Source organism: Accipiter gentilis, chromosome 7 (assembly GCF_929443795.1).
Source record: "Accipiter gentilis chromosome 7, bAccGen1.1, whole genome shotgun sequence".
Taxonomy (NCBI): domain Eukaryota; kingdom Metazoa; phylum Chordata; class Aves; order Accipitriformes; family Accipitridae; genus Astur; species Astur gentilis.
In genome coordinates this window covers 6,676,906-6,685,228 of record NC_064886.1, presented here as the reverse complement: position 1 = coordinate 6,685,228, position 8,323 = coordinate 6,676,906, and the positions used below count along the sequence as shown (strand labels likewise).

Sequence of the window (8,323 nt, the reverse complement as noted above, 5' to 3'; positions counted from 1 at the left end):
AAAAAAAAAAAAAAAGGCACAGAATGAAACTTCAGATTTCTGCGGATTCTATGGGTGCAAAGGCCATGTCTTCATCTGTGTCTTGGATTGTGCAAAACGCACTGTCAGTCCTGAACAAACAGACAGGAGTGATAAAAAGCTAATATGCAAATTGCATTACACAGGAGGATGTTTTCTTAATTTGTGTATAAACCTCATTGCAGATTCCAATACACGTCCAAGCTGCAATCTATATAATTTCTCCTAACACGCACTCGAGACCTCGTCAGTGATGGGAGAAAGAATCTTACCAAATGCCTTCTTCATTGCTCAAAACCCGGGAGGGAGCAGCACTGTTTGGGTCGCCGGGAGGTAGTGGTCGGGCTCCGGGCTGGGTTTCGGGGGGCGGGTGGCAGGGAAGGGGGGCGGCTCGGGGTGGGGGAAGCCCTGGTCCCTCGGTGGGAATTACCCGGCTCCCCGTCCCTCTCCCAGCCCCGCCGCGGCAACATTTATTGCAAAAGCAGGAAATTGCTTATTACTAAACTAGCTGGCAAGGGAGCGGGAGCCGATGCTGCTCCACACTGGCACAGCACTTGCTTAGCTGCCGCTTTCCCTGCCTCTCCTTGTTCCGCTCTTTCTTCTTCTTCTTCCCCCTCTTTCTCTCCTCTCTCTCTCTCTCTCCTCTCTTCTTTTTTTCATTTTGGCTTCTATTCAAATGTGGGTCAGGGGTGAGCGGCTCCCAACGTCACAAGCTTGCAAGATGGCGCTGGGAGGAAGGCTGTGAGATGAGGAACAGGCTGGTATAAACCGAGAGGACAGGAGAGGGAGAGGAGGAGGAGGAGGAGAGGGGAAGGGGAAGAAAAGCTGCTGCTCCAGATGCAATAAGAAGGTAACGCGGAGCGGGGCGCGGGCGCGGGCGGGGGTGCGGGGCCGCGCGTCCCGCTCGGGCGGCCGGGCGCTGCCGGGCTCCGCGGTGCAGCCCAGCCCCACTCCCCCGCTCTTTATTTGCAGCCCCGGTTATTTGCCCATCCGCACGGGTCCGCTCGGGAGAGTCGCCGGGGTGGCGGGGGTGTCCCCTTGTTCCCTGCCCTGCAGCAGCCGTGCCGGGCACCAGCGGTAGTTCCATTGAAAAAAAAAAAAAAAAAAAAAAAAAAAAATCCGGATGGTTTTCTTTTCCCTCTTGCCCCCCTCTCTCCCTGCCCCGGGCCCCCTCCCCTCGCTCGCCCGGCTCGCTGCCCCGTCGCTTTCGGGGCCGGGGCGTGCGTACGGTGTATTCGCCACGGTGCCTGTCCGGGGATTGCAAATGTTGGCTATTCGGTTGAAGCGGCTGGAAACTTTCCCCCTCCTCCCGTGCCATTTGTGTGCGTGTGTGCGTGTGTGCGTGTGTGTGTGTGTGTGCGCACGGGTGTGCGCTGCCCCTTCCCCGGCGGCGGTGGGATCGGGGCGGGGGGCCGCAGCTGCTGCCCGCCGGGGCCGGCCGGCGTGGGGGTGACCGGCGGGGCGGGCAGGCAGCCCGGAGGAGCAGCCTTCTCCCCATCCCCACTCGCCCCCTGCAAGTGAGCCGTATTTTTGGGGTGGGTTTGGGTTTTTTTGTTGGCTTTTTTTTGGGTTTGCTTTGGTTTGTTGTTTTTTTTTCCCGAAAGGAGGGAGCGGAGCCTCGGGGTGCCGGGGGGGCGTGTTTGTGCTGGGGATCCGGCCGCATTGTGGAGGAGAGGGCAGGGAAGGGGCTCCCGGGACTTGCATCGCCTCCTTCCCCCCGCGCTCCATCCGCGGGGCTGCAAGGCGACGAGCCAGGCCGGCATCCCCCAACCCCAGCGCCGGCCCCTGCCCCACCGAGCAGCCCCCTGCCCTACCGGGACCGCGGTGAACTTTTGCCCTGGCTCCCCCCTTCCCCGCCGCCCCCCTCGGCCGTTCGGCATCGCGGAGGGAAGGACCCGCCGGCTCCGCTCGCTCTGCCCGTCGCTGCGGGTCTCTGGCTTTTGTTACGGCACCGTCTCGGACGCAATGGACGGAGCGCAGGATCGCGCACCCTCCCGCGGCCGGGGGCTCGCAGGACCCTGCCCGCCCGGCTTTGTGCCCCCGGAGGAAATGCGCGCTTCCCCGGCCGCGCCAGCCAGGCGTAGAGCTGTCCACCCACTTTAAAAAAAAAAAAAAAAAAAAAAAAATTAAATCGCACGTCCAGCCTGGCAATATTGTTGCCGAGGCGCGTAACACTGTAATTCAGGGGGCCGGGAGGGCTGATCGCTGCCCGCGGCTGCCCGGTCCCGGGCGAACGGCGCGGCGGAGCCGGGCCGGGCCGGGCTCTACATCCCCCGGCGCGGCGGTGCCGGTGCCAGCTCGGCGGCGGGGGGAGCCGGGCTTTTTTTTTTTTTTTTTCTTTCTTTTTTTTTTTCTTTTTTTTTTTCTGGTCGCATTTAAAAGCCAAGCCAAGCCGGCGGGGGGAGTGGGGGTGGGGGCAGGCTGCCTGCGCGGCCCCCTGCGCGGTGCGCGGCCCCCTGCGCGGTGCGCGGCCCCCTGCGCGGTGCGCGGCCCGGGGAGCCCCGCGGGCGCGCAGGGCGGCCGCGGTGCCCGCAAGCGGCCGGCCCGTTCCCGGCCCCTTTTGTATGGGGCGAGAGAGCCGGCGGGAGAAGTCAATGATTGACTTCTGCTCGGAGCGGTCCCAGGTGGAAGTGGGCACCGCGGCGAGCGGGCGGCTCTCGGCGCGCCCCCCGCGCTTCCCCGTTATCGCGGCCGCCAGCCGCGCTCCTCCCGGGGCGCTCCGCGGCCGCCGGCCACCGCGCCCGGCCCCGCCGCCGCCGCCGCCCGGGCGCTGCTTTCCCGGCGAATTGCCACCCGGGGATTTTGGGGGCTCGAAACTTTCTGCGGCGAAATCCGCAGCCTTCGGAAACTCGGGCTGCCTCGGCGCTTCGAGAGGCGGGTAACTTCGCGTTCAGGATCTGCGAGCGGGGCGGGTGTATACCTTTACAGCAAATTAATGAATTATATATGAAACCAAGTGTTTTAGCAGACGCTTGCCGAAAGCGCCCTGCGTGCTACTTAGCTGTTAGAATAAATCTGAGAGAGCAGACAGAAACCCGTGAAGAAGAGCATCAAAATTAACATTCTGCTAATACGCCGTCCTTTGACCGAAACTGGTTTAAATTTATTGCGGAATGCTGTTTATATTTGAATGGCTCCCATGTTTTTCCACAAATTAAAGGGGAAAACAATATGCAATAGTCACTTTCATTGGAAAATGTCAGAACTATGAGCAGATGTTTGCTGTGCTTGATAAATACAGTGTATAAACAACTAGTATTTCAAGATGACTTATTACTATTTTTTATGACTCAGAACTATTGTATATACTACAGCGGCTCTGGAGAGAAAGCCGTAAATGACTCCTTAGGATTTCACAGCAAATGTACACGGAGAAAATGACATATGGAAAGAAAATTGACTTATTTCCACAACTGCAAGTGGCCTCCTTTTTGCGCCTTTTCATTAGCAATCTAATCCTAAAAGCATTAGGAGCAATTATTTGCAGTGGTGCCTGACATTCTAGGTCTAATTATTTAAATCAGTTTAACTTTTGATGGTTGACCCATTAGGTCAAATCTGTGTGCCCTTTGTTATATTTATTTAAAAAAAAAAAAAAAAAGAGGGGAGGGGGGTCTTCAAACTTGCCACCTGCTACTGACATATCATTTTAGCTCTGGAGGAGATCAGCATTAAGAATAAGCAACCTCTTACATTTGTTACTTTCCATTCTAACACGGGTAAGGAAACCCCGCAGAAGTGCCTTGTTCTTTCGCATCTAAAATCCGTTGCTTAATCGCGGCAGACTTGCTTGGCCGTGGGGTTGTAAGCAGGAGGAATGGGAGAATCGGAGGATATAGCAGGTTTTTCTTATGTCATGCTTCCTAATCTACGTGAAATGAAGATGAGATGCACATACATAAAAGGGACGATTTTTCAGCGTTTGGGGGAAAAGCTTCTTCCGAGGATCTGGGAGAGCTCTAAATCTTTAATGCATAAAGAAATAGCTCACGTTAGTATTCACATACGTTGCTGGGCGGAATGACTTATGGATGTGTAGATAGTAATAAGTATCGCAAGATGCTTGAAGCACTTGGTATCACGTGATCCGCTGGAGTGTCAGTGCTGAATTGTTTGGCAGAAGCCAATGTGTGACAGGGGGTGGGGGGAGAGAGGAGAGAAAGAGAAGGTGAGAGGCCTTATTCCAGGAGAGCACACGTTCAATTTATTTTGATTAGTCGTTTAAAACAACTAGAACACAACCTAATGCTAATCAGTTTGGCTGTGTAATGGACTGAAACTCCCTAAAACACCCACTGCAGCCCCAAATTGGTGGTCACAGCATGAAATTTGAAGTTGTGAACAGCAGATCTTGCAATGAGAGTTCTTGTTCTCTAGCATCTTTACAGCCCATAGTAATTAAGAACTGCCAAACATAAACTCTATGTTGTGCATTCCTTTGACCTTGGACGTGGCTATTCTTTGAGCTCCTGCTACTGTCTTTGGTGATAGATGTAGGGACACAGGATAATGTTTGAAAACCGAGGTGCATTTGCCTTCCTATCAGAACTCCTGTTTGTGCCGACTGCAGGATTTAACCGTCTCATCCAGTCTGATGGACATACTGCAGCCTGATAGGCAGAGGTATTGGTATGATGAGGTTGTCATGTCTTCTCTACAGAAAACCAAGTTTCCCCATCCCCTAACCAAATCTGACTGATAAAGCACACGAACGAAAGTGCAGTTTCTGACAACATCCGGGGGAGAACGTTGCCACAAAGCAGCGTTTCAGTGCAGCAGCAAATGCGGTCTTGGAGTGGGGGAAAGCAGAATCGGATTTGTGACACAGCCATTATACTGGCTGTATTGTGACAGGTGAAGCTCAATGGGAAGGGGGACCATTTCAGCATCAGCGGACATGCCTACCCTGCTGGGCTTGGAGAAAAATTAACAGGGCTCAGCTGTGGGACTGCAACAACAAGAGTGTCGACCCAACCATAAGCAGGAGAATATCTTTTAAAAAATAAAGATGACTTCTCCTTTGGCTTGGTGTGGATTGAACACCAGTCATTAAACCACTGGGCTGCTTAAACTGGTTTTTATCTTGCTGTAGTATCGGGAGCAAGGACAATGCATTGCAATAGAAATTTCACTCTGCTGCGCAGTAGCTCATTGGCAAAGCAACTGCATTGGTTTGTTTAGGTATTTTAATCGGCGGTGACAGTGGGCTTACTTCTCTCAAAAGCAGCAGAAACAATGTAAAAAAAAGTGTTCCTGAGAGTCGTATTTTCTTGTTCAGTTAGCATCTCCAGGTTCCAACAGGATGCCAATTTTAAGCTGCGTTTCTTTCCTTGAAGTGTATGCGTATTACAAGCTAGCTGTCCAAACTTGTAAGTTACTCATGCTTCTTGTTTGTAATTCCTGGAAAGAAAATTCACCCTCCAGTGCTGGCTCCCACAAAACAAGGAAGAAATGAAACAGTGAGGTCAATCCTGAATTTTAAGCCGATATAAAATGGGTTGTTACAATAGCTCTAAGGAGGAGACAACAACAGTGCAATAGCTGTACCTGCTGTAAGTGACAGGTGGGAGAAATTTTGTTCTTTTTCATCTGTGTTTGGATGACGGCCCAGTGCTGGCCACAAACTGCAATCCAGGATTAATCCTCACATAGTGTTTTCTTTCTATATATCAGATTTCTCATTTTGTTAATAAGCACAGCCTAGCATGCACTTCAAGTCAGCTGTTCTGGAGTGGAAGCAACAGGGTTTTGCATTATTGAAATGACGGCTCTCATGCTTTCCTAGAGCCCGTATTGTTTGACCAGGGCAGGGCGGAGGGTGATCCTTGTAATCACAAATCCTAAACGGGGGTTCTAGTTACTGATTTTACTTAATGGAAAGGGGTGGGGAATCTAGTTTATCCAGGATTACATATGTACCATATCACATTTTCTGATGTGCACAGCGTGGATTTGAAGGGGCTAAAGAGTGATCTTTTAAACTGAAAACCTCAAGCAAGTATTTGGAAATGGACCTATTGTGGGAAACTTCCTTCAGCACTGGCTCTTTTGCTAATGTAGACAGGACAAACTGCTGAGCTCTCCCGTAGAAAGCGTCAGAAGACACATGCACTGACAGCTAAGCTGGGAGAGGCAGGGTCCTAGACTTCACCTGGCAATAAGAAGAGTTTAGAGAAGGGCAAGGAGTTTCCTGCTCAAAACTGTTGTCGGGGGCTGCTCTCCCAGTAAAAACAGCCCTGAAAACAGGCTGTACTTCTTCCTTCTGTTGCTAAACGTTCTGAGAGATCTATGCAGGCTCTAGGAACAACTCCCTCTCATTCTTCCAGCTTAGATACCGGACGGAAAACCTTGCCAATGTTGTCCTCACCCAGGTTCTGGATGGGAGGTAGAAAGCATTTCATGTCAGTATGCTGGCCTGAGGCATTTGCTGTCCTTCAGTCTCTTGGGTAAAGGAAGAGGGGGTAGCTTTCAATAATATATCAGTTTGCCCTATCTGCTCCCTTCCCCCACTGAACCAAATACTACGCAAGGTAAAATTGTCTTCAAATCAGTCTTTTGGCATGAGTTTTAAAAGAGGTACATGACGGACTGACTGGGGAAGAGGCCTCGTGTGGTAAACAACCCTACTCTGCTCTTCATGCTGGGCTAGTCCCATTCATTCCTGGGCTTATTTAAGATGACAGGGGTGTACAGCAGATTCCTTCCCCTAAATGTGTGCTCATTTCCCGTTGTATAAAGAACCATTCAGGGTGTGGATTCAGTTTTCCAGGAGTCATATAAAGACACTGCCATGTAGGACTCCACTTACTGCATCTCCATCTGCTGTCAAGATGCCACCAGCCAGTTTGACAGTTTGGAAATCTTTTCTCTTGTCCGATAAAGAACAGAATAGAGTAATTTGCATTGCCAATTTTAACTGAGAATTGATATCAGCCGACAAGAAACCTTATTTTCAAGCTTGTTTGTCTATGTGGTAGTCACTCTCCAGTGGAAAGACTGGATCTCACTGGTTTGTACCTATTAAAACCTGTTGATGTGCAACTAAAAATAACTTTAAAATGCTAAACATGAGTATTTTGAAGTGCTAAATAAAAATATTTGGAAAATATTTTCTTATCAAAATATTTTCTGGCGACCTCCTGAGGTCTCTTCCTATGTGACTTATTCTGGGATTCTTATTCAGCTCCATTTTAAATGCAAAGCAAAGGAAATGTTCTTTGCTCAAAAGGGAATTGACTATTTTCTAGTTATGCTGCTCTTTTATGAGTTTAGGACTAGGAGATATTAGTCTCTGACACCTAGTTTTAATTTGGAGGGAAGTAAGCTTTCCTGCCTTTCTGCCTTTCCTCAAATCTCAATTGCTTTCTCCAGTCTGAAAGAACTAGTTCTTGAACCAACACTGAGAAAACCATCCTCTCTGTCCCTTTACAAAAGGGTCCTGATGCAAAAGGTTAGTTAACTAGCCCAGGACAGGTTGAAACAATAAAGCAGTGGCTTTCTCTGTTTAGGGATTGATTTTCCTACTTTCCTCAAAATTTCACTAGCAAACACATACAATTGAAGATCAAATTTTTTTTTAAACAAGACCTATTTAAAAGAAGGTTCGAAATTATGCCAGTGTATAGTGAGACTTGAACTTGTGCTGTTTTTATTTAATGTTGTTTCCACTACCCCTGGAAGAGTGAGGTGCTTTGTTATTCCTAGTTTCTGTTTAGCCTTACAAAGTATTCAGAATGGTCCTCATGTGGAACTTTTTGCATCAAACTTCTCGAGTCCTTGAAAAAGGCTCTTTGTTCATTTTCTAGGCAGTTCAAATGTTCTTTGATAATGTGATATTAGTGACATGATTATACCCAGTCTTCAAAGAAAAATGTGGATGTCCTTCTAGGCAGGAAAAACATCTACCGAAGTTGTAGATGGCAGAGAATCTGCTAAAAAATATAAATGTACGTGCACATCTATGAAGTGTACATAGCCAGAACCGTAGTACCAAAATACTCAATAAAAGGAATTTTGGCATGAGAGTGAGAGTTGTCTTGTAATTCTTCAGATGTCAGCAGACTGATGTTTGGCTGAGAGTGTTTTAAAAGTAATGTAACTTACGACTCAAAAAGTTTTACCCAGAAAACTTAGTTATAAGTACTTAGTGTTATAAATTGGTGCAGTGGTTGAATGTATGCACGCATTTCATTCTTCTGGGTGAGCTTGTGGTCTAGGGAACTCTGGGTTCAGCTTCTATCACTGATTTAAATTTTACATGCTATGATCATGAAGGAAGTTAAGCAACTTAAGTTTTCTTCCTCTT

General features: G+C 49.1%; 1 protein-coding gene across 1 annotated transcript in view; it reads left to right on the top strand.

Moving 5' to 3' along the window:
• Nucleotides 1–516: 516 nt before the first annotated feature.
• Nucleotides 517–8,323, top strand: part of HIC2 (HIC ZBTB transcriptional repressor 2) — a 74,650-nt gene continuing 66,843 nt past the window's right edge. The window contains exon 1 of the mRNA XM_049805653.1: nt 517–868. The gene's annotated coding sequence lies outside the window, so the exon portion shown is untranslated. The remainder of the gene's footprint in view (nt 869–8,323) is intronic.